The sequence below is a fragment of the Cupressus sempervirens genome, chromosome 3 (assembly GCF_028749045.1).
Source record: "Cupressus sempervirens isolate cs-2001-9-10 chromosome 3, ASM2874904v1, whole genome shotgun sequence".
NCBI lineage: Eukaryota > Viridiplantae > Streptophyta > Pinopsida > Cupressales > Cupressaceae > Cupressus > Cupressus sempervirens.
The window spans coordinates 214,010,570-214,038,307 of record NC_143120.1 but is presented as its reverse complement, the minus strand read 5'-3'; the positions used below and the strand labels follow the sequence as shown (position 1 = coordinate 214,038,307).

General features: G+C 35.9%; 1 protein-coding gene and 1 long non-coding RNA gene across 5 annotated transcripts in view; both read left to right on the top strand.

Annotated features, from left to right (window-relative positions):
• LOC149565577 (2-dehydro-3-deoxyphosphooctonate aldolase) overlaps positions 1-27,738 on the top strand; it is a 257,795-nt gene that overhangs the window by 113,298 nt on the left and 116,759 nt on the right. The gene's annotated exons all lie outside the window — the stretch shown is intronic.
• LOC149565579 (uncharacterized) lies at positions 20,589-21,172 on the top strand. The gene is made up of 2 exons (XR_016361500.1): positions 20,589-20,690; positions 20,792-21,172. It is a non-coding gene; the product is annotated as an uncharacterized LOC149565579 (long non-coding RNA).

Genomic DNA, 27,738 nt, shown 5'->3' with positions numbered 1-27,738 from the left:
ATTTGCATTATCTCATGAAGAGATACGAGTTAATGGTAACTGTCTATCACGAATGGATGTAATCTATCCCCCCACCAAATTATTAAGATGACAACTGATACCTTTCACAACAACCAAAGGAAATACAATACATTCATATTGTGGCTGAAGTTGAAGTTTATATATTATATTGTAGAGGATCTAAATAACATCAAAGTCAATTTATTTATTAGATCACATAGGTTACATAACATTGAAGTCATAGTCTTATATTACCACAGAGGATATATCAAATTACTATACATACACATGCATCCATACATACATACATGTATTACACAAAGAATTGTTGTCAAAAAAGTTTGCACCCTTGCCTAAAGTTTTTACCTAAAGGCAACCTTGTGAAACATGGAAACAACCTCCAAGTTATGAGACTTGAACAATGAGGTTGAGTCTCCAGAGAAGGCCGACTTCCTTTGTTATCAGGATGCACTTAAGTACTTTTTAAGGGGAAGGGGGAGAAGGCATGCATAGAACATTAACCTAATCTATCCTAAGGAGGTGATGCACCAAAATAGAGTGTTCAATCCTAACTCTGCCCAAGAATGCACGATTCATTAGCACAATCTCAAAGTATATAGATTCTAACTTTGTTTATTTTAACTATCACATGCAGATCAGAAAATCAGAGAATGCTACAAGGGAGAGCCCTCACACTATAACATTCAAGAGCCAAAGATAGATGCAGTCATGCAATTAGAGAGAAAGAGACTACATTAACAAGAGGCAAGGAATGTTTGCACAGTATATTAATGGCATGAAGAGAGACAAACAAAGATTATAATAATGTACAGGCGGGGAAATCACATAAGTAGAGCACAAGGCAATACTAGAGGATTAGAGAGAGAATCGACCCTAAGAAGGGTTACAACATCTGCCTTTATAGTGCAAGCATAACTGGGATAACTTCAACTGAAAGTCGTCCTACAACTACTACCATTATGTCCTTGGAGAACAATGACTGTGAATCTGAGAGAGATTTGATCATGGTACACATTCAGATGTAGGAAATCAATATTACGAAACCTTGAGAAGATAGAAACGGCGGCCATTAATGCAGAATGGAGAAAAATGAGTAACCAGATGGTCAGATAGAAAGCTTTAGCCATAACTGTGCATGGGGGGAATCGCAGAGTGGTTGTTATTGATCCAAAGATCGGATTTTGCCATTACTTTTCCCTTTTCCAACCCTTTGGGCGCGCCAAAGCCCTGAAAATCAGCAAATCGATGAAGAAACTTATAGAATCTGCCACATGGCCCAATAGTTTTATTTCCTTTTGCTAGCTTGCAAGGTCTTCACAAGTTGACTGCTGTATCATATAACCCTTGCCACCTTCTTTCTCTAGTTAACTTTTACATTCATCGTGGCTGGAAAACATTTAACTGTCACCGCCGACACCTTTCTAACTATTTGTAGCTAAACCTTTGTAAACCATGGGCCCTTGGACACGTGTCAGATTGTTATGTCGCATGAAATAAAACCCGTGCATCTTCACAAAGCGACAAAGCGACAATCCTTGATGTTGCAAGATTTGATGGTGAACGGAAGATGCAAAGAAAACACTGGCCCACGAGAAAAGAGCGAATGAAAACCTGTCAACTGGATCCTGTTTTGACAACTCCACCAGCTGCAAGAAGGAAGGCCCACCTTGGACACACGTCATGTTGTCGCATTCTTGCATAAAATAAAGTCTGCGCACTTCTGGAAAGCGATAAAGCGACAACCGTAGATCTCAAATGATTAGACGATGGAGAGAACAAACCAATTGGCAACCCATGGTGCTACATAGCAATTTGTCGCTTTCTCGCTATGACAAAAAGTTTTGCAAATTTTGACAGCGACAAAGCGACAATTGTCAATCCTTTGGCATCTGATGATGAACAAGATGTGAGCCCACGAAAATATTAAAATGCATAGTCATATAGGAAATAAAGATATAACCTAAGGTTTTAAAGATTTATTTTTATCGCGCCTTGATATTTGAATATTTCAAATATATGAACATTATACTGTGTTTGAGTTCAAATCCTTCAATTTTGGCAGGAGGGCAAAATAGCGAACAATTCTGGCGACTCAGGGGGGATGCAAGCCTACTAGGCATACAACCAGTGACCTTCAACATCCATTGGGCTATAGAGTCGAAAAAACATAAAACCCGTGCACTGTGAAACCTTAGTTCCGCAACACCAAAAATACAATTGCAACCTCTGCAACTGTAAAACAAGAAAAAAACACCCTCTACAAACTCTACAAAAAGAGACATGTGCTTGTGCACTTCTTGGAAAACAGGAAAGAAGAGAAAGCAAACTAGCTAACTATATACATGAAAACCCTAACCCTATTAGAAACAAGGCTTAAGGTATATTCCATTGACTGGAATAGGCAAGATTTCACCATTGGGCTTGCTTAACTAGAAAGCATTAGCCTGCTTGCAACTGATTATCACATAGGGACCACTTCATATTGCACCAAATTTCGAATGTCTCCTTGGTTTTGCTCTGACAAGGTCACTTGCCCTGAAAATTTTGGCCTTAGCCTTCTTATCAAAGCTCTTTTTCTTCTGTTGCTGATGTGTATCCAAGGTTTGCATGGGTTGCTGTCTTTTCTCCTCCAACTCCATCAATTCTGCAATTCTCACTGTCATTGCATCATTTTCAATTAGTTCCAATTGATGGGCTAGTTCTAGGGAAGGGAACTCCAATAAGATAGGAAGCCTGGCCTCCCTCCCATAAACCAACATGAAAGGGGAGTGCCCAATAGCTCTCTTAGGTGATATTCTGTCAACCCAATGAGCTGTTCTCAACTTCTGATGCCAACACCTCTGGTTATCTTCTATAGTCCTTTTTATTATTTTGATCAAATTCTTGTTGAAGGACTCGGCTAATCCATTATCTTTAGGATAGTAATTGGAAGTTGTACTTAAATAAATGTCATGATCAATTGCCCATGCACAAATCTAAGCTCCTATAATGATGTTGCTTTATCTGAAATGATGGTGGAAGGAGTACCGAACCTTGTGATGATTCCATCGAAAAATTCAACAATTGAATTCTTAGTAGCATCCTTTAATGCAATTGCCTCTGTCCACCTGGTGAAGTAATCTTTAGCAACTAAAATCCATTTATGATCAGATCTAGAAGGAGGATTAATAGGACCTATGGAATCTAATCCCCATTGAGCAAAAGACCGATCCACTTGAATAGGATGAAGTGGAAGAGCTGTAAGTCTTTGTTTACCTGAAAATAAGGCACATTTTTCACACTTCCCAACATATCTGTGTCAATCATGGGACAAGGATGACCAATAATAACCTGTCGTCATTATCTTCATGGCAGTGGTTCTTGCTGAAAAGTGACCACCATCAGGACCATCGTGAAGCTCCTTAATCATTCTCTTAGCCCAATCTGTGTCAATACATCTTAGGAAAGCTCCATTGAAATCCTTCCTAAAAAGGATACCATCAACTGTGGTATAAGGGATTGACTGCAATTTGAACTGTCTTCTTTTAGCTTTATCCAATCCCTGAGGGTATCCATTTCCTGAAAAGAAGGTCATCATGTCATTTATCCAACTCCTTGGGTTCTCATCTCTTACTTTTTGTTATTCTGTCAATACCAAGGCAACTTCTTCATCTGATTCTTAAGACGAGACCATTTTCTTGCACAATTCTTTTCCTCTTACCAACTTGGTGATTTGGATGTCCACATCATACTCCATCACTTTAGTGATCTAACTTGCTCTTTTCTCACTAATATCCTTGCTCAAAAGGAAATCTTTCACACTCGCATGAGGCACTAGCAAATGGCTCTTGTTGTGAGATAAAAGATGCCTGAACTTCTTCAAAGCTCTTATGACTGCAAGGGCTTGCTTCTCCACATAGTTGTACTTGTCTTCATACTTTTTAAGCCCTTCACTAAAGAAGGCTATAGGTTTCTCTTAGTTCTTGTCATTTGATTGAGTCAAAACAATCACCTCCCAAGGTGTAAAGAATGAAATCCTTTCCAACATATTGATGAGAGTATGGGCTGAGGCTATGGCTGCTTTGATCTCTTCAAAACTTGCTTTTCCTTTCTTGGTCCACGCAAAGACCATGTTCTTCTTGAGCATAGCTGTAAGAGGTTTTACCATGGTAGCTAAATTAGGAATAAATCTCCTTACAAAATTTATCCTACCAAGGAAACTTTGCAGCCCTTTCTTATGACTAGGAAGAGAGAGCAAGTATTGCTTTTGTTCTCTCTGGGTCAATGGTCGAACCATCCTTGCATACAATGTGCCTTAGCAATTTCCCTTGATTGGTGGCAAAGACACACTTGGATTTAGTGACACATCATATTCTCTACATCTGAAAAACACCTTTCTTAGATGGCTGAAATGATCTATCACTTTTTTTGAGTATACAGTAATGTTATCAAGATAGACAATACAAATTTCTCTATCATATTTTTGAAGGCCATCTCCATTGCATTCTGAAATGTGGCACCTGCATTAGTTAGCCCAAATGGCATCTTACTGTAAGCATAGGTGGCCCACTTTGTGGTGAATGTAGTCTTGTATCTATCAACCTGTTTGACTAACACTTAATTGTAGCCTGAAAATCCATCTAGGAATGAGAATCTTTCTGAACCACTGACCCTGGATAGGATTTGTTCCATGGAAGGGAGGGGGTGATGATGCTTAAGGGAGGCTTGGTTAAGGTCGCTAAAGTCTACACAGTTTGATTTTCCACTCTTCTTCCTATCAGGGACAAGGTTGGCTACCTAAGAGGAATGCTTGATAGGAAAGATAATATTAGCCTCAGTCAACTTAGATAGCTCCTTTCTCATTAATGGTTCAATTTTGGGATTCATTGGCCTTTTCTTTTGTCTCACTGGTTTGACGATATCATTTAAATCTATGGTATGCTGAAATAGACTTGGGTTAAAACCCTTCATATCATCATATGTCCATGCAAACACATCACTAAATTCTTGATATAGATGAATGAAATTTTCTTGTTTGATTTCAGTACATACCTTTCCCATATTTAAAGTTCTTCCATCAGCAACCATGACTGGAATATAATCATCCTTGCTTGTAGCAAGGTTCATGCTTCTATCTCTTGCTTGATCATCAAGAGTGAAGGCACTTTCTAAGGTAATCAGACCCTTTGGCAACTTGTTGGAACTGAGATTAACGATTTGATCCCCATACTGGTCATGTAATCTTGACTGATTTCTATTTGAGAACTCTGCTTCATTCTGCAAGAAACTCACAATTTGCGCATTAGATTCAAACACTTGCCAATTGACGATATTATTAGGAATAGTAGGCCTAACCACCACTCTAATCTTCTACTTCCTCTCATCTTCAAGGCTCCTTGGCACATCATAAGATGCACCCACTGCTGCAAGTCTATCAGCATGTCTATTTTCTTTCTTAGCGATGTTTTGAATATTCAATGCATTGAAACCTTCAACCAAATCCCATACTCTATGTTTATAAGACTTGAGCAGACCATTCTTGGTGACATTTTTATTTCTCACCTGATAGATAATTAACTTACTATCTCCATATACACTTAAGGCTTGAATTCCTCTTTTCTGAGCAAGTAGAAGACCTTGAAACAATGCCTCATACTCTACTATGTTATTGGTACAACTGAATTGAATCCTAAATGAGAAGTAGTACCTTTCTAGTGCAGGAGAAAACAATATCACACCAGCCCCTGATCCATGTTTATTCCTTGACCCATCGAAGTACATACTCCATATCCCACTTTTATCTTCTTTGTTCTTCATAAGGTTAGGGACAAGAGCATCCTTTTTTGATATCCAATATGTACCAAGGCTTCTCTCTAGGGCTTCTAATGTAGGATCAAACTGATATGCATTAGCCCATTCATCCAAGAGGAAATCAGGTGTCTCTCCTAGGGGAGTGGCAGACTCATTTACTATATCATTTTCATCTATCTCTAGGATAGTGCAATTCATATTGATGAGATTGGGAGTGTAGGGCTCAATGTGGTTGAGGGCTAAGGGCTCCGCTCTAATTGAAGCTTTAGTTCCATATGTTGTTCTAAACAACATGTATGACCAATCAGAAGATATGTAGCCACCTATTTGGGCAGTGAAATCTTTTGAGAGACAGATGGCAAAGTGTCGCTTAACTTCAACAACTGATATATCTTGAACTACAATACAACCAGGGCATGTAAGTAGGGCCATTTCAATACTCCTAAGGATTCCTATAGTCTCGACATCTTACATCGAACTGCAATACATCCCTAACAATGGGCTCATATTTCAGTCCTAGGACATCATCAACACACTTGGGCAATGCTGAACTACTAGCCCCTAAATCAATCATGCAATTATGGACTAGCTTATCCCCTATAATTAGAGAGACATAAAAGGAAGGAGGTCTAACCTTTTTACTTGTTTCTACCTCCTTTGATGATTGTAGAAGATTCGTGGCACCTTCCATGCTAGATGGCAGATCCTTTGGTTCAATGCTCTCCAATTCCTGCTGTAGCAACTTTTTTTGCATGGATATAGTAGCAATAGCATCCCACATGGAAATGTTCACATTTGTTTTTTTCATCTGTTCTACCACACTAAATGATGCATTAGGTGCTTTGGTAGAAACCTTGGGAGCTACATCTGTAGGAGGTTGAGATGGAATAACTTGGGGGCCATTCACATCTCCTCCGCTATTATCTTGCCTTTGTTGCTGAGGAACATTTGATTGATCATTTACTGCTTGTACATGAGGTATTGCATTTGATGTTGAGGCTTGATTAGGAGGAGGAGGAATAACATCTTCAATGGTTCTTCTCTTTCTCCTAGTGTTGTGAGCAATGGAATCTTGCTTCACATGGCAATGTTATTCTACTTGGTGATTCATATGCGAGGCATCATTGGGTTGACTTACATCGTATGATTTCCTTGTTGCGAGCTCTTGAGTGGTTAAAGCTAAATAGGATTCAACCTTTTGACACATACAATATGCATAGGAGTAATTGTAGGAAGGACAAAAATCTTGATCTTGAGCCATATTGTTTTGAGGGACTAAGGCCCTACTTTGATTTGCATTTGAAGTAGAAGCATGACTATTTTGCCTACTTTGATCAAAAGAAGCATTCCCTTGATTATGATTTGGAGGCCTACCATTCAAAAGAGTCAGATATTGTAGTTGAGGAGCCTTATTACCTTGAGCTTGCTATCTCTCCAAAGTGACCACTTTGTTGCTCATCTTCTGAATCACATAGGAGCTATCTTCCAACTTCTTATCTTGAATTTGCAATTTCTTTCCAATATCTTGCATTAGGGCTTTCAACTCTCCTAGCTCACTAGAAGATGTGGAGGCTTGAGGGGCTAGAGCAAGGGGTTGTGATGTGGGACGTGTGGGAATAGGGGCTGCTATTTGTTGGTGATTTGGCATATCAGGAAAGAAGGGCATAGGAGGCCTTCAAGCTAGCCGTCCTCCTTGTATCAGAATATTCTTTGCCTTGATTGCTATCTCATAAGCATCAGGTAATGTATCCCCTCCCATTGATTGTAGGGTGGTAGCAGTATCACTGTTAAAGGCTTTAAGGTAATACAAGAAAGCATTGTCGGGGGTAGGCTTCACTAGGGTTGGTATTCTATCCCTTTTTTTTTGGAGCGCTTTCTTTATGGTTGTTAGCTGCTCTAAAAGTGACAGATAGTCACTTTTATCTTGAAAATGTTTGCATAGGGCTGCTCCTAACCCATCCCAATCTGTTATAGAGTTATGAGGCAACCCTCTATACCATTGGAGTGCTTTTCCTTTCAAGGATGAGGTTAGAAGCCTGACTGCTACATCATCTTCAGTTATTCCATGTATATTGCAAACATTTGATATTTCTTGAATATGCTCTACAGGGGAAATAGAGGTCTCACAAGTAAAATCAGGTATACTCTTAAGAGCTTATATTGGTATATCATGTCTTTGAGCCAAAATGATAGCACTTCCACCATTAAAGGTGGCAAAAGCATGAGCTCTAGCCATATAAGCAAGTGATCTATTGATATGAGCTGATGGTATTCTAGGTTGAGATCTAAAAATAGGAGTAGAGATGGACCTTACAAGGGTATGTGTTATTGCTGCACTCCTAATTGGTTATAAAGATACTCTAGTCTTTTTTCTTCTAGGATTTGAAAATGGAAGCTCTAAATATTGAAACTTGCCTCTAGAAGATGCCCTTGTTTCAGCTTTGGGCATGAGTCACAACAAGAGGCAAGGAATGTTTGCACATTATATTAATGGCAGGAAGAGATACAAATAGAGATTATAATAATGTAGAGGTGGGGAAATCACGGAAGCAGAGCACAAGGCAATGCTAGAGGATCAAAGAGAGAACCGACCCTAAGAAGGGTTACAAAATCTGCTTTTATAGTGCCAGCATAACTTGGATAACTTTGACTGAAAGTCACCCTACAACTATTGCCATTAAGTCCTTAGAGAACAATCACTGCGAATCTGAGAGAGATCTGATCGTGGTACACATTTAGATGCTGGAAATCAATATTACGAAACCTTGAGAAGAAAAAAATGGTAGCCTTCAATGCAGAATGGAGAAAAATGAGCAACCATATGGTCAGATAGAAAGCTTTAGCCATAATTGTGCATGGGGGGAACCACAAAGTGGTGGTTATTGATCCAAAGATCAGATTTTGCCATTACTATGGCCTTTTCCAACCCTTTTGGCATGCCAAAACTCTAAAAATCATCAAATTGACAAAGAAACTCATAAAATCCGTCACATGGCCCAATAGTTTTATTTCCTTTTGCCAGCTTGTGAGGTCTTCACAAGTTGACTGTCATATCATATAACCCTCACCACCTTTATCTAGTTAACTTTTACATTCACTGTGGCTAGGAAACATTTTGACACCTTTCTAACTGTTTGCGGCTAAACCTTTGTAAACCGTGGGCCCCTGGACATGTGTCAGACTATTGTTATGTCTCATGAAATAAAATTTGCGCATCTTCACAAAGTGACAAAGCGACAACCCTCGATGTTGCAAGATCTGATGGTGAACGAAAGATGTAGAAAAAAACTAGCCCACAAGCAAAGAGCGAATGAAAAGCTGCCAATTGGACCCTATCCTAACAACTCCACCAGCTGCACGAAAGTCGGCCCACCTTGGACATGCATCATGTTGTTGCTTTCTCGCATAAAATAAAGTCTGCACACTTGTGGAAAGCAATAAAGCAACAACTGTAGATCTCAAACAATCAGATGATGGAGAGAACGAACCAACTGGCGACTGCATTGACCAAGGAAAGGGACCCATGGTGCTACATGGCAATTGTCGCTTTGTCACTATGACAAAAAGTTTTGCAAATTCTGACAGTGAGAAAGCGATGATCGTCGATCCTCTGGCATCTGATGGTAAACAAGATTCGGGCTTGTGGAAATATTAAAATGCACTGTCATATAGGAAACAAAGATATAACCTAAGGTTTTAAAGATTTATTTTTATTGTGCCTTGATATTTGAATATTTCAAATATATGAACATTATACTGTGTTTCAGTTCAAATCCTTCAATTTTGGCGAGAGGGAAAAATAGCTAAGAAGAATCAAGATCACAACATATGTATATTACTGCAGAGGATAATATGTTTAGATTGAGATCGTAGTATAGTAGTTGTTCTTATACTTTGCAGATTGATATATGCATTGGTCTTAACAAATTGTAATACAAACTTGAATATTTTTATAGTTATATTCAATTTTTTTGGGTGGGTTTTTCACTTTCATGATTGATGTATTTTGAGTATATTAGTTTGGAATTCTTCTTTATTTATTTTTATTTAAAAAAAAACACATTTTGGGTACATCAGTAAAACTTATATATAAAAATCATAAATATATACATATTTGCTATCTAAAAACTAATTAAAAAAATATATTATAGTGAAATGTAGGGACTTACAACCCCCTGGAAACCTCAAAGTACCCATCTGGAAGACATCCCCACACTGGGTACTTGGAGTACCCAAGTATCCCCACCTTCGCCATTTTGCAACCATGCTGCCGCTGGGATGGGTACTGGAAATTGTATTTGAATGATGATTTTTGAGTTTTAGTATTGGGTATGTACTATGTTACTATGTTAAATGCTCTATGATTTTGGTTTGTGTTGCAATTTTGTCATGTTCAAGTATTTCAATTTGTTTTTTTTGAAAAATCATTTTAGAATTAACATTTCAAGTTCTATATGTATAGTATATGGGACCCCCTTGTCCTCTCGCCGTTATCCCCCCTTGTGCCATCTGTACCAAAATTGAGGCCCTTGGTCCACTCGTCTTAGAAACTCGCCTCGATGCCCTGACGTACCGTAGTACCACAACGTTGGTGCTACATTTATATATTTAGTTTTATGTAAGAATTTCATTTAATAATTAATTAACTATAAATTTGTTGTGTTGATATTTTGCAACTGACATTTTTGGGTAAAATCTAGTCACAAAATAGGTGCACCAGCCACAGTCTGTGAGACAGAGTCTCTCCTACCTTAAAGGGAAGGCTCCCCCTTCTCATCGTTCTTTGGATCAACTCAAGGTAAGCAAGAAGTTGAGAGATTTGAAAGGGTGTTACCAATATTCTTTCCTCTTAGCTTTCAGGAAAGAATCCACTTATGAAATGAGTAATGGGCAAGATGAAACCTTGAACTACACTTCTATCTAGAGTTGTAAATGGTGATACCGATAAACAAACACTAACTCAAAGGCTAGCTGAAAGTGTACTAGTTTGGCTCTAAGTCCAGTCTTAATCTATGCTATAAGAATAATTTTTACTATTGGGGCACAAAGACTTCCAAAATTAAAGGATTCTATCTATTTTGTGAATCAAGAAAGAGATATAAGCTATAGTCAAAGCTCCTAGTTGAGAAAAAGGAGGAAAGAGTGGGAGCAACTCAACCAATTTTGACCCGGTCTAACTAACAAGAGAAATTTTCGGATTACATGTCACTACACATGCAAATCATATTACCTCTAATTACACAATTTCATGCAATACATCCTCTTCAGTCTACAAACATGAAAACAAAATAATAATCTTAAAGATTGTTCTTTAGTGCCTTGAATTTGATAATGACATTATGCACTGTAGGAAGATCTGAAATCTCCATTGTCTTTGAAATGGCTTCTATCCTCACTACATTGGCATATGCTGATTTCACAATCTTGGAATTTGCCGATAGAGAATCCTGTAAGTACTTATAGAGAATCCTGTAAGTACTTTGCTAAAGATTTGTACAAAGCAAACCCGTTCATTGTATGGGAACCAAAATCTTCAAAATCTAAATCAGCATTGACCTTGATTGTGTTTTCTAAAGTCAGTCCTTGAACTGCAATCAAGTTACTATGTTCATCAAGAATTTGACATCCCATTTGTTCCAAGTCGCACATAATTCTAGTTTCTATTGCCTGACAATCTTCTAAGTTTGCCTGCAACTTTGTTACAAGCTTTCTTAGTGTCTCTTCTTTATAACCCATGAGTCCATGAGATTTGTAGAACATTTCACAAGATGGAACAATGTCACATGTAACCATGGCGTCCAGATCAAATTTGGCGATCTCATCCTAGTCATTCATAATTTCTTTCAAAGTGTTAGCTTCCCGAGTCAAAGATGCAATTAAATCATGTATCATTTCTTCCACACCTTTGATACATCCAAAGATTTTGGCCGTATCTGCAATGGCCTATACTCCTTCAGAAATGACTTCTCCCATCCAAGACTTTGCATTTTCTACTATCTTTTTTTCTCTAGGTGTCTAGGATCTCACAACTGCATGTTGTGAGGATTGTTGTCGAATGACTTCATTTAAATGAACAACCTCTTGTTTGAGCTGATTTTTCTTCTCCCATAATTCATGATTACTGTTTGATACATTGGCAAGTGGCATCTTGTAAACAACCTAGTCATGATTGATTTACAATTCTACTTTGGCGAACTTGTAATGAAAAAGGCTAAGTTCTTCAACAAGCTTTTCAAACAATGACTCAACAACTTCTACGAACTTAGTCTTTTTAGAATCAACTCTAGAAACAATCTTATCTTTCAAAGATTTAGACTTAGTTTTCTTAATAGGAAGGTTATTTGGGGGTACCACAACCTGTCTTCTTTTCATCATAATCTTGTTCAACCATGTAGGCAAACTAAAATTTTCATCTGTAGAAACAGGTGTAGTGGTGACCATAGGCATTGATCTTGATTGTATCTCTGTTGTGACCGAACATGTCTTAGTTTGTACAGCTTAATTCATGGGTGCATGATAGGAATATTTTGTCGTGAACAACTCAAAACTAGTCAGGGATGTATCAAGTTGAGAAACTTGACCTTTTGTGAAGGTTGGAAAATCCTCAAACACATTCCCTAAGTGTTCACATTGTTCAGCTGTTAAAATGTGAGGAGCCGTTGAAGATATAGGAAGTGTCGATGTATTTACTTCTAAGGTCGGGATAGAAGGTGTGAAGACAGTGGAGAATGAATCCACATCATCATCTATTGCACCCAAGAAAGGTACTTCTTGTATAGATGATCCTTGAGTTTTTGTAGGCTGTGGAGGAAATATGATCATGACTTCTCCTAATTCCTTCTCATTGTATTTATTAAGTCCTTCATCAAATTCTCCTTCTGACTCTTGAGCTTGTTCAGGTGTATGAGATAATTTAAATCCCTTTTCACCTTTCAATTTGAATTTGAGAGATTTCTTTATATTAGAGGAAGATGCACCATCTTTGTGTGCAATTTCTAATTTTGACTTCCTTCTAGGCAGACCAAATTGTCCATAGTCCACCCTATCTTAGGATTCACCCTTTTGAGACCTTTGATTTTCAATTATTTATTAGTGTTTGCCAAAATGAACTGAAATCAATCAAGGATAGAAGTACCTTCCTTTTGCTGCTTGTAATGTCCCCTTTTAGGACATTCTATAGTTTCTTCCTGATTACTGTAATTTTTATAATATTTTCTATATTTTGATGCTTGAAACCCTCTATTACTGCAAACCAGGAATTCTGATTGAGTTTCCTATCGGTGATCTCTTAGAGATCTTTGGATTTTCTGTCACACTGTCACCTGATGTATCACGGGTTGGACCTCAATGTGGAGCCCATGCTGATCTTGATGCATAACCCAATGAAGTGGGGTGCGGTCTTGATGCAAAACCCGATGGAGATGTGTATACATTCGGTGCTTATTCTTCTTTCTACGCCTTTATTTGTGAATGGGATTCAATGCTCTTGATGTTTCTTTTGAATAATCATAGTCTAGATTCAAACATGTGACCTTCCATCTATGATCACAAAGATTACATAGCTATTTATAGAATTTATAATTATCTTAATTGTACATGCCTATTGTGAGCTTCTATAACCACATTGATCTGTTCAATAATGTTTGTAATTCCTTCCTTCCTATTATATGTCACCAAGAGGAACCTTGTGACTCTTCATTTAACAATTACATCTCTTCATTTTAACACCCACATCTCTTAGGCTGATGAATATTGACTTCAATAGATTGTATCTTTTCTATATCATAATCATTATCCTTAATATGTCATCCACCTTCTCCTTCTGATCATAAATATGGTTTCCTTTTATATCTAAAATTTGGCCCAAAGAGCCATAAGGAATGATCGCACCCCTTATTGATCATAAACTTGCACCCTTTTGATATTTTGCCATGGATATACTTGTAAGTTCGTCTACCATGGCTTCCAAATTAGATTACTTTCTTTCATTATAAAAATAGTATTCTAAAGTATTATTATTGTTTATTTAATAATTATTATTATAAATTCTAATTATATTTTATATTAATTATTGTTTTTATTATGTGTACAATTGATATCCATGAATCTTGATTACCTTACTAATATTATCAATCTTTTATTTATTATATTTTAATACTATTATCACATTATAATTATAATGTAATATCATACTGTATGATAATAACATTATTATTATTATTTTATTTATTAATAATGATTTGACCTTTAATATTACCTTAGTAACGTATTATTATATCCATAATATATTATTATTTATTCTTTAATAATACATTATACCATTAATAATATATCAATATTTCTTTTAATATAATATAACTTCAAGAAATAATATATTTATTTATTCATAATAATTTACTTATATTACTCTAATTAGGGGACATGACACTGCCATTGAATTGGAAAAGGGCATTGTTTATCAAAACTAGCCTAATGATATTCTGGATCAAGAATATTACTATTATCTTCAATTTGAAGATCCAATGGTATCTCAAGCATATTAAGATCAATAATCTGCTACAATGTTAACCTACAGTAGTCAGTTTTCATAATATCCAACTTTGCCCGCATATCAATCCAAATGTCTTCTATAGGATGGACATGAGTGAATGCTCTCTTAATTCTTGAATTCATCTCTCTATAATCAAAATCATATATGGCTTTAAACTTCTTCAGTGTAATCTATTGAAGTTCTGCTTTAATGGCCTTTGCTTTGTGTATTGAATTGATTGTGTAATGACCAATCACCAAGGGTTTGGCATAGGTGATACCAAAATCTGGTCTATGCCTAATATGTTGATTAGATTGCACCTCCATTTGGCCAACTCGATTAGAATGATTTTGTCAGTAGCATATCTAGGTAAGGTATATGGTTCTCCTTTAGAGTACCCAACTCTCAAATAGGTAAAGGTTGAAAAATGAATAAAGATGCAACCATAATGATAAACGTTATCCCAGGCCTCATCAGACACTTTTTTGATAAGCAACTGCTTATCAAACAAGCACCGAAAATGTCCAAAGAATGCATCTTGAACTCTTCTATAGTGATATTTACTATTTATCAAGGCAATTTGATCATAATACTCCCAAATTGGAACTCGAAGATGATCTCCTTTGGTTGAAAGTCCTAAAAAAGACCCCATAGAAGCAACAATGTAAACAAGGTAGGAGTTCTTATAAAATGGTGCTGAAGTTCCTACGTTGAGCAGCTGCTCACAAAGCATAGTTTTGATAAGCTCTCCCCAAAAGATATGTTCTTTATTATTAATGATTTGAAAAACGAACTTGTACATCCATGGTTCAAAATCATTGGAATCCTTGAGACCACATATTTTGTTGAGAAGGGTAATCAAGTCTTTGTATTTTGACTTAAAATCGGATTTGTGAATGGTTTTAGGCCATCTTGAGAAATTGCTCTTGGAATCCAACCAATATAAATTAACATATTTATGATAATTTCCCTAGTTTTGATTCTATATTTCCCAAGATGCTTTCTTTGTCAAATCCACACATTCTGCACTGTGGTACTTTGAAAATCTGTTCAATAACCTTAGGGTCAAGGCCAATAATGATATTACCATTTGCATCCTTGATCGTTTTAGACTTTGGACCAAAACGCTTTGCACATCCAAGAACAAATTCCAGTTCCAGGGCAGCCATAGGGAATGTAGACACGAGATGAATATTACTCCTTTTGATGCGTTTCATCTCATGATTAGCAGGAGCTACAAGAGCTTCTCTCCTTTGCAAGAAATCTATTATATCCACATGCTCGATCTTTGTATCTAACACACTATCAAGAACAGACATGACTTGAGATGGAGTTGTATGAGCCAAGTCTTTACTATATTGATATTTCATTTTTCTTTTTAATTCTGTGGATGAGGGATTTTCTTGTGCGTGTGTTGCAACATGAAAATTAAAAAATGTGAACACATCGTTAGAGGATATCGCTTTCATAATAACGTTGACTCTTGATCAGCAACAAAAGTTTGGAGTATGGATTAGATACTTCAAAGATCTAGTGTAATGATCTTGAGGGGAGATAGCATGCATATGCAAAATCTGAAATGTGACTCGAGAAGATGGAAACATGGGATAGAAATGGGCTTTTATGGATATGCCTTAAGGCATGAAAGTTGAATGCATGCAAATGAATTTTTTTGAGCTTTAAAGTGTACCCTTTAGTCAAAAATGGGTTATCAAGATGTAATTACACAAAAAGTGAATTACATGCAAATGTGACATGCAATTGGGAATGGAGGATGAGAGTGTGTAAATGCGAATGGAGGGTGAGATTAGATGTAATTGGATGTAGTGTGTCATGACATGGAAAGTGGAATTATATGTAATTGCTCTTGAAGTGTAATTGCATATGAAAGGAATGGATGCAATGTGCCTTGGCATGTAATTACGAATATGGAATGAAATGATGCACTTGCATGAGATGATGAAAGGTTGAGTAAGGTGAAACATGCTCAAGTTCTTGGGAAAGAATTTGCAATTTCTTCCAAATGAAGAAAAACAAGAAAGCAAGCAAACAAACAACGAAAACAAGCACAAAAGAAACACATACCTTTGGCTTTAGACTCAAACATGTCAACAAGCAAGTTAACTCATTGCAAATTCGAATTTGGAATTTGGGAATAAACTAGAAGTATGAAAATTAGAATTTTCATCATTTTTAAAGAAAAAATGCACTTTTCATGGCATCTATATCAACAAGTGTGCATCATCAAGCTAAAACATGCATCAAAATAGCAAGATAAATATGAATTAATGAGTGAAATGGAAAATGCCCACTTGAAGATTAATGAGCCAAATATGGAGGAGAAAGAAGCTCCAACTTCGAAAAATTCTCAAAACAAATTTTGACCTCTTCAACCTTGCAATGATGAATTTGAAATGAGCAAAGAAGAGCTGTTTTCATGGATATGCCCAAAAATGTGGTCTTCAATCATCAATGCATGAATCGGTTTTGGCAAAATGCTACAGGAAAACCCGTTTTTGACAAAAATGTGGATTCAATCTGCCATTGCACTCAATGTTTTTGGCATAGATTGACAAAAATGTGACCTTCAATGATTAAATCTTGCATTCAAAGGCAAAAACGACCTATGCTTGAACCAAAACGTGATCTCCAATGATTAAATCTGTATGTTTTTTGGGCAAAACGTGGCTTCAATTCTTTATAAAATACAATGATTTCTTCATGGATTTGGACATCAAATGCACGAGAATGCATGCAAATGCAAAAACGGCCCTAGGTAGAAGATTTCCTTGATTTGGAATGGATGGATTTGGAGATCTCAAGCAAAAACATGTTCTTCAATCTTCGAAATTGGGTTCTATGAAGACATGCATATATTTCAAGGCAAATCACACCTTTGGGGAGAGATTGCATGTTTTAAAAACATGTAATAGAGGGCCAAGTGCAAAATCACACTTTTTGAGTGCATATGCATGTTTTAAAAACATGTAACAAAGGTCCAAGCACAAAATCTCACTTTTTTGAGTTCATAGACATGTTTTGAAATATGTTAACAAATGACCTTTAGTTCAAAATCACAATTTTTGGGGGTCATTGCATGTTTTAAAAACACTTAAATATGCATGTCTCATTCTTGGGGAGTCATTGCATATTCTACAACACATGTATTTACATGTTATATGCATTTTCGAATTGCCTTTTCGATTAAAATCATGGTCTCTAGAGGCAATTACATATTTTCAATTTAAATGTACTTGTAGACATGCTATGCACACTGTAAGTGATCAATTAAGTACATTTCAATTTAAGTTTTGAAGAAATATTACATAAATGGGTCATAAATAATATTTACACTATATAGATAAATATATAATTTGCAAATATCATTCAAAAAGCAATATTTACTAAGATGTTTGAATTAAAATTCAAAAATTAAATTAAACGATATAGTTAATATAGTCACTTAAGTGAAATATTAGAAAACAACCCAACTTAAAAATATAATATAAAGTGCTCTATAGTTACTTTAAGTGAAAAATTAAAATGATAAAGTAACTTAAAAACATAACATAAAGTGAATTTATGTTATATTTTTCAAAAACTGAATGTCAACTTCAAAATATAACATGTTATTTTAATTTGTGCTGTTGCACCTAGAAAGTCCACTTTTTGGGCACTAAAATGGTCATATCTTTTGATTGGCAACTTCAATTAAGCCCTAAGGTAGACCGAATCAAAGGGAAAACCGAAAGAAATGTCTTGAGTAAAACCAAAAGACCAAAAGACAATAAACACACATTGAAAAACGAGAAAAAAGACATTGAAGGCTTCAAAAATCAAGCATCGGCTCAACCAAACAGAAAAAACTAAAAAGACTTGACGAAAGCCTTTAGTAAAAGGATTCATTATATTAATTGGTTGATCAATACTAACCAATTAAATAATGAACTCAACTTAGAGAAATGTGAAACTAAATTGAAAAAGTTTTGTACTGTTACCTACATTTTGTGGTGACAAAATGCAAGCTTAGTTACCGGATTTGCCCAAACAGCCTCAGATCCGAATTCGGGTCTGATTTGGATCCAAATCTGCGTATGGACGGATCCACAGGCAGGATTACGGATCCTACCCAGATCCTCGAGGATCGATGTGTGGATCCACACGAATCCGTGGCAGGGCCCAAATAAAGTTGCAAAAAGGTGGGTCCAACTTCATTTTTAATTTTTAATTTTTTTCCTAAAAGCCCTAAACCCTAAAAATGACCCTCTCAATCACAATGCAAGTTCATTTACTCTCTATTTTGCTCTCTCATTTTGCTCTCTCATAATTGCTAGTTTGAAGTAAAGTGCTTGGATTCGAAGGAGATCGGTTGTGGAGCTTCAAATACCTTGCAAGAAGTGTTTAAGGTATGCATTTCAACCATATTCTTGAGTTCTTTCATAGATTATTGATTTATTTATTATTTTCTCAAAATTTCAAGGTTTTGTGTAAGTGTGAAGCATGGTTTTCTTTCATTTTGTTTTTCTAGATTGCAAGAATAAAACAATGAGTGGTCAAGGCTCAGTGGGTGGGGGTGGGGCTGCATCACCAAGCTTCAAAATTGATAAGGGGTCTCCTTTATGGAGACACACAACAAGAGTTGCACAATGTCCTGAGGGTGGGGCATACATATGGAAATGTAATTATTGCAACATACAACATAGAAGCTCCTATTCTCGAGTGAAACTACATTTTTTGGGCCCTGCGGGTGAAGGAATCAACATGTGTCAAGGTAGTGATAAGAAGGGATTCCCAGCTGCACAAATAGCAGCATTAGCAAAAGAGCAAGAGGATGCTGATAGAGCAGTTGCAAAAGCAAAACGTGGTGCTTCCAAAAAAAACAAATACACTACCACCATCATCCAATCAAACAAACACAAGAACACATCCTTTTTTGCCTATGCCAACTACAAATGATGAAGATGAAGACCCATCTTCACTCACCCGCAAGAGAGGCCCATTAGATAGGGCATTCCAAAATGAAAAGAGAGACATTGCTGATCATAAAATTGGACGTTGTTTAATTGCAAATGGTGTTTCATTTAATTTTGTGAGATCACCTTATTTTAGGGAGATGGTGGAAGCAATAAATGATGCACCCAATGGTTACAATCTGCCTGGTTATGAGAAGTTGCACACTACCATATTACATGATGAGAGGAAACACGTAGAGGCTCAACTTCAACCAATAAGAGATTTTTGGGTTCAATGGGTGTGTCTATTATTTCAGATGGGTGGAAACTGGAAAGATTGTAGGAACTATCCATTGATTAATGTTATTGCTGTATGCCCTAAGGGGGCAATGTTCTTGAAGACAGTTGATTGTGAAGGGCAAGTGAAAGATGCAGAATTTATTTCACACATTCTCATTGAGGCCATAGAGTCAGTGGGTCCTGATAATGTTATCCAAGTGGTCATGGACAATGCAAAAGTTTGCAGGGCTGCAGGGATAATTATAGTGTCTAGATATGATCATATCTTTTGGACACCATGCACCGCCCACTCTCTCAATTTAGTGATGAAAGCAATTGGCACCGAAATAGATTGGGTGAAAAGGATATATGAGGAAGCTGAAGAGATTCAAATGTTTATGACAAATCACCACATGTCACAAGCAATTTTTAGGAGTTTCTCGGACTTGGAGTTATTGAAGGTAAATTTGTATATTTAATATATAATTGAATATTATTGGATTCCATAATTATTAATTGTTGTTGTTGTTTACATTAACATGTTTTAATTTTTAAATGTATTACTAACTTGAGTTTAACATGTTCTTAGGTTGCTGAAACCTGCTTTGCCTCTCACACAATCGTCTTGAGATGATTTGTGAGGGTAAAGAAGCATTGGAACATATGGTCATTAGCCCCCAATGGGGTGTTTGAAGAATTCCAATACAAGAAGGGCCATAAATGTGAGAAGAATGATACTAGATGAGGATTGGTGGGGTCTTGTGAGTTGTGTTGGAAATCACTGATCCAATAATGGCAATGCTTGGCTTCGCAGACAATGATGATCCATGCCTTGGGGATATTTATGATTCCATGGATAGTATGCTGGAAAGAATTAAAATGGTAAGTTTTACGCTCTTTTACAACAATTTTTTATTTGAGAGATATCTAAATTCTAATGTTTAAATTGAAATATTCACTAATTATAATTATTATTCATATTTCATATCCTAGGTCATACAGAGGAGGGAGAATGATCCTAAGGACACCCTTTACAAGAAGGTAGAAAAAATTGTTCATCATCGATGGAACAAGATGACCACACCTTTCAACCTCCTTGCATATGCTCTATCCCTAAGGTACTATAGTTCTTATCAAATGCTTGTGCTTATTTTATCCAATGTTTGTGCTATTGATATTTGATAGTGTTCAAACTTCAATTGTCTTTTGTTATCCCTAGGTACTATAGTGCAGAGGTACTTCGCCTTCCAGGTAGAGTGCCACCATTTAGAGATGCAAAGGTTGCAGATGGGTATAAGAGGGCACTAGCTAAGATATTCCAAGATTCAGAGATTGGGGCAATTGTGAGGAGTGAATTTGTTGCCTTCAACTCAGGTGAGGATTTCCACCCTATTGCCATAGCAGACTGAAGCAGGATGGGTGCCATCAAATGGTGGTACCTTCATTGGCAAGCCTTCACGTACCTCCAACCTCTTGCCATAAAGGTCTTATCCCAAGTAAGTTTGTAAAATTAAGCTTAAGGTTAACACTCTCAATTCCTTGAATTTATTATTTAATTTATTTATCTTGATTGTTGTATTGATAATTTTTAATTTCTCTTTAGGTGGCCAACTCTTCTGCAGCTTAGCAGAATTGGAGTACTTACTCCTTTATCCACTCAGTCAAATGCAACCGGTTGGCTCCAAAAGAATTAGAAGACCTTGTGTTCATTCACAACAATTTGCGCTTGTTGTCACGGAAGGATCCTAAGTACAAGAAGGGGCTCGAAAAGCTTTGGGATGTAGCACACGAGACTCTTGATTTAGATATGACCATCCGCGATCTTACTAGATCCACTTTGATTGATGTGGATGATTAGGAGGATTATGAGTTAACAATCCCCTCTACTAGTACTATTGGTGGTTTGGGTTCCTCTACTGATAGAGATGCAGCACTTGTAGCTCATCAATACCCTTCTAATGCGGATTTTCTTGAAAATCCATTTGATGATTAAATCAAAAACTTTAGTCTTGACTCTTGACTCTTTTATGAGTAAATCATGTTACAAACTTTAAGTTTAATGATCTATATTTTGAATGTTACAAACTTTCACTTTCAGTAATTCAATGTGAATGTGTTGATTTTCTTTATAATCATGAAAATAGATTAATTATCAATGTCATTGATCAAGTATACTAGTCTCTAGATTCATAGATGCATACTATGAAATGATTTAGTTTTAGAATTATGTATATTTCTCTTATTTTTTAGTATATATATATATATATACGAATCCTCCACGAATCATAATTGGAAAAAAAAAAAATCCTGAAGCCACGGATCCGATTCACGTGCCGAATTGGATTCATGTCATGAATCGGCAACTAAGAATGCTGGACAACAAAATTATATAATTATTGTTATATTAAGATAATATTGATTATTCAACAATAGAATTTTATATCTATATAATAAATTAAACTACAAAATTTTAAATTCATAAATACAAATTAAATTTCTGTGTTACACATTTCATATGCATTAAAACAATTATATTTATACAATATTATTTAAATTTATATATAATAATATATATTTTGATCGGTAAAAGACCAAGGCCATTATGAGTTTATTAATACTTAAAAGTCAGTACATTTTCTTTATTCAAAATATGCACCTCCAGTCTTGCTTGGGGACTTATGTCCACTCATAAATTTACAAGAGTCAAGTATAAGCTTTGAGGGCATACCCTCATTTTACAAAGTATTAATTCAGTTTCTCCTCATTGTAATACAAAATACAAATAGCTCCAATCTCTATTTAAACCCCTTCTTAGCTGGGATCTACTCTAGGCTTGATAAATGCTTAGTCGAACCTACATATGTTGCTTCTTGACCAAGATCGACTTTAGCTTAATCCTACGAAAAGTCACCACACATACCTCTATGATCAATATTTGTGAATCCCTCTTATTGTAGATTTCCTTATGCAAATATAATCGAGCTAACTAGTTTATTAAAAGAGTTTAACAAAATTTACATATTTATACCTTTGAACAAAGTACAACTTTATCTTACCTAAATATCTGTAAATGCAATCTTACTATATTGTCCTACTTTGGGAATTGTTATAGAACTAATGGTGCAATATTTAAAGTATCACGTGTAATGTTCCCAATTTTAATTAATGTGGGCCCAAGTTATTAATGTTTGTATTTAGGGGTTCCGATTGATTTAGTATATCTTGGACCTATTTTTATTTAATTGTTCCGTAGGTGTTGGCTGTCGACTATTTTTGTAAACCCTCGGGATGTTTATCCGAAGGGTATTTAAGCACGACTTGTAGGTAGTAGTAGGTATGCTTTGGATTATATTTCTCTGTACTGCTGATTCCTGTTGGAGTTCGGGATTGTTTGCCATTTTGGAAGTGAAAGACCTTCCCTATTTGGCTCTTACGGTTTCGGTGGGATTCAACCCTCACCCTACTCCGTCACTGCATGTATTACTTGTTTGGATTTGGCAAATTGGAGTGCCCTCTCTTGGCGAATTCGGAAGAGTCTGTGTGTTCAAATCTTTATTATTGTATTTGGAATTCACTTAATCTCTCGTGTTCATATTGCACTCACGTTTGTGTTACCCATCCGTACACTTCCTGCTATCTCTGTGTCGCCTCATCCAGGGCCCTATGGCCTCCACTCAACAACTACACTGTACGTCTTCTTTCCCATCTTTGTATTTCTTTGCAACGGGTGCTTATTCAAGAGATCTTTGTTTAACATTGTGCTGTCATTCTTCCGATACACCCTGCACATTACTGTACAACATTTTCCATTTACCATTCAGCTTTCTTCACTCACTGTACGGCCATTTTCACCCTTCAGTAGTCACCATATTGTCTTCTCAGTATACCATACAGCCAGCTTGTGGTTACTGTACAGCTAGCTCCTAAATCCACCCGTATGGCCTTCCTAATTCCACCGTACGACCCCCTTTACTGAGACACCATACGGCCTTTCTTGAGCACAGTTTGGGCAACATATAGACTGTCCTAAGTGTGATAGGCCATACTCTTTTCCCTCTCCACCACACCGTACAAACATCTCTGTTGTGCCATACAGCTAGTTTGCCATTTTCCGGCCCGTCTGAACTGAGGAACACTTCATCACGCCTTCTCATGTTCAGAATTCAATTAGTTTAAAAGAAAATACGTGAATAAAAGACTCAGATGAAACTAACTAAAGGTGAAGGGGATGACCCTTAATCCTAGCTAATGAGATTAGCCTAGGAGTGATGAATCCCTGATTCCTTGATTTTCAAGGATGAGGAAATCCTAAGTGGAAAATGAGAATGAGACATGGATTGTGAGTAAAATGGAAATTAAAGACTAGTGAAAATTTTAGGCACTAAAGATGGGATATCAATAAAATAATCAAAAAGGTTGAAAGGGGATCATGACAATAAGGTTCAAGATATTCCTCAGACATGACAAAATCAAGATGGTAGATGTTCTCAAGTAGTGGATTATAAAGACTCCTGAGCAAACTCCATATTATACTAGGCGATAGAAAGAAGCTCATGACTAGGGTTGACAAATAGGGAATACAACCTAGATCCTAGATAGACTCCCACCCAGTCCAAAACGTTTTCCATACTCATATGTTACATCCTAGTTTATTTGAGGACTTGTTCTTACTTTATCCCTAGGTTCACTAATTCATCCGCTCTTTGATTGCCTTCTTGATATATATGGTTTATGATGACTTTATCATAAGATTGGCATAACAAGATAGCTTTAGATAGAATTGAATCTAACCTTCAGTTAAGGAGGGAGCCTTTTTTTAAGGCAATGATTATAATAGCTGAGTCCCCTTCAATTTCTACCTTCTTAAATCCAACACTCTTGCATAATGCAAGACCTTCCACTAGAGCCATCAATTCTGCACAGTTATGGGTTTCTATTCCTATAGATTTAGCTCTTTGCTATCTCTTCACTGTCTGAATTGTGAATATTGCACCCTATGCCTGCTCTGCCTGGGTTACCTCAAGGAGCCCCATCATATACAATAATAATTATATTATTATGTCAATAAATAATAAATGAATTATGATAATAAATTATCAATTCATAACATTATAAATCATAAATTCATAAGATTTAATATTTTATAAAAAGCTAAATCTGATAATTAAATGTATACAATAATACAAAGAAAAATAAATAAATGAAAATTGTAAAGCTTTTATAGTTTCTTTTGCCAGAAATTAATTTTTTTCTCCAATGTCCCTTATTGACGGACCGTGCCAAAATCTTTCCTCTTCACCCCTGAATAAGGATAGGATTCCATGGAGGAGGCTTCCAAAAAATTTTCAGTGGGTGCTGCAGAGATTGTTTAGGAACATTTTAAGTCAAGTGGTTCCGTGAGTTTCTAATGCAGCTCAACTTAAAAGTTTAAGCTCCTAAATTTAATGAAGGTAAAGTCTCATGGATTTTCTTCTAAAATCTTTAAATAAAATTTATTTACCAAAAAATTATATCTAATTATATTACTTGAATTCTGAGAAAATTTTTACCGTGCCACCCATTGCGTGGATGCTTTGCCAAAAAATCTGTATTCTTAATGGATTTTTGTATTCAATACTTACAAAATAATAACAAATGGCCACCAAATATCAGATAATGGAAGGAACATGTAAATAAAAATAAAATAAAACAATTAAAAACATAATTCAATGAATGAAATCACAATATCAATGAATTTAATAAATAATATAAATTATAATGTTGCAGCATGGACAAGAGATAGACAAACTTGATTTTCGTTTTAAATTTTTATTCGGGCAGGAATCTAAAATTTTAAATGTTTGACAAGTGGCAAATAAATTTCCTAATTGAGTGGGGCGAATTCTAGCCACACCATTTTTCTGTGCTCAAATTTGCATCCCCAATTGTAAGGGCCCCTATTTTTGTGGACAAGATTCCAAAGAATCCTTTAGAATTTTCTTTTTTCTCTTCATGGGACGTCTTCTTTGAAACAAAAGCTTTAACCCCTCCATGGGGCTCCATCTTTAGTGATTGAGTTCGTGTGCAATCCGAATGCTGCCATCCGAGTCCTCCAGTGTCCAACCTGAGCTGAAATGATTGCAAACAATAGTTTCTGTTTGCAGTCAAAAACAAAATGCAATGAAAAAAATTAGAGCAAAAGTTAATGAATACGTAAGAGTTTTTAGTTTTTTTTCTCAAGTGAATAAGTAATTATAATGTTTGAACTCTATGCCAAATTCATTGGAATTGTGTTGGATAGGCCAGCTAAAGGTGGAAATGTTTCAAGGAGGAAAAAATAAACTGTCTGAATTTGCAAATATTCCAAGATGTATCCGATTTTGGAACTTATTATACCTGCAATTGGGAAAGGAGTGAGACAATCCGATAGCTTCGTAAAAGATCATCCAAGAGCATTCATGTAGGTTACTACATTCGAAGGTTTGCCAGAGGATCTTTATTTTCAGATTACATCAGAGATCAGTAGCAGGATTTCATTGTTAATGCACAACAAAGAGCAGATTTGACACAATTCAAACATTTTATAGCAGCAGTTTCTTAACTTAGATCTTGCCACACACCCATGTAGTGGCTGCAGTCAAACCCTAATTAGAGGCATGAGGATTTTGTGGGCTTTCTGAGGGCAGCGAATTTTAGATCTGAATGTGTTAATGCTGCAGCCTTATTCTGTACTGCAGAGTAGCAAGATCTCATTCACAAAATTCAGAAAAAAAGGGTCAAATCAGGGCATAATCATTTATAGGGTTTTCTGATAAACCCTAACGTGGCATTAAGGAGAGAACTTATGTATATAACAAGGACAAATCAGATCTGCACCTCCAATCAGACTTGCTTATTAATGTACCGATTAAATAAATACCACCTTTCACATTCTAAGGCTTAGAGGGAAGTTTCGATTTATTATTATCTGGTTTCAATTTTCTTTCAGCACATGGTTGTAATACTGCTTGATGGTTTCTTATATTGTATCTCCTATATATTACTTGTGTGAGATGGAGGGCATGTATAAGAGTCTAAGAATTATTCAGGTAGCTCTAGATCTCTGGTTGTGATGCACCTGAGAGAAGTTTCTTCCGCAAGTATGTAATCTGTTATTGATTTCTAAAGATAAATGTGTTTGGGTGGCTTTTGGAGTGTGCAGTTTTCCTTCCGGAAGGGTTTTCCCCACATAAATTAGTGTGTCGTGGTATGCATGGTACTTTTATGTTATTTTTGCTAAGTTGTTGTAACTATTATAAACATTTGTGAAAGCTTTATACTACCCTTTCCTCAAGATTAGTAAGAAGTTGCTTTGCTAATACCTAGTATGTGCAAAACCAACACTGCACTCATATCATGTATGTTTAGGTCCAGGTTTTCTTTGATGGCTCCCAGGGTGCATAAGTAGGCATATCCAGGTTATTCATAGGGGCTGGGTGCTAAAAAGTAAGAAGAAACAAGATAATTTTAACTTATATTTGCATTCAAAAACCCTAAAATGCTCTTAGAAGCATCATTACACCCAATACAAAGATTGTTTTTCTCTTTTAACTCTCTTTTTTCATTTTTACATTTTGAAGGGCATCTGAGATAATATCGTATGGCATATGACATAATATTGAAAATTTTGAACTATCAAATGGCATTTAATATTTGTCTCTATCATCACCATTTTGGCATTTGACATTGATCAATGATGAAATCATACTATGAAATGTATTTACTTTTAGAATTTTATGTGTTTCTTTAAATCTTTTTGGTATATACATACATACATTTATATATGCATACATACATACATATACATATAAATATCTATGTATGCATAATACATATATACAAATACATATACACATACATACATATACATATGCATACACATACACACACATACACACCATGCCCAAGGAAATTTTTATTCTGCTGAATTGGCATACCCTATCACGGATCCATACCCACAATGACAGTTTATATATATATATACACAAGTAGATAGATCGATAGATAGATAGTGAGAAACACTTTTAAAAAGAATAATAATATTTATTAATTATTAAGAGGAATATGGGACATGACAGTTTTTTTGCAAACTCTGCAGCTTTCAGGTAGCTATGAAATGAAATAATAATTTAAGCGATAACTTTGTAG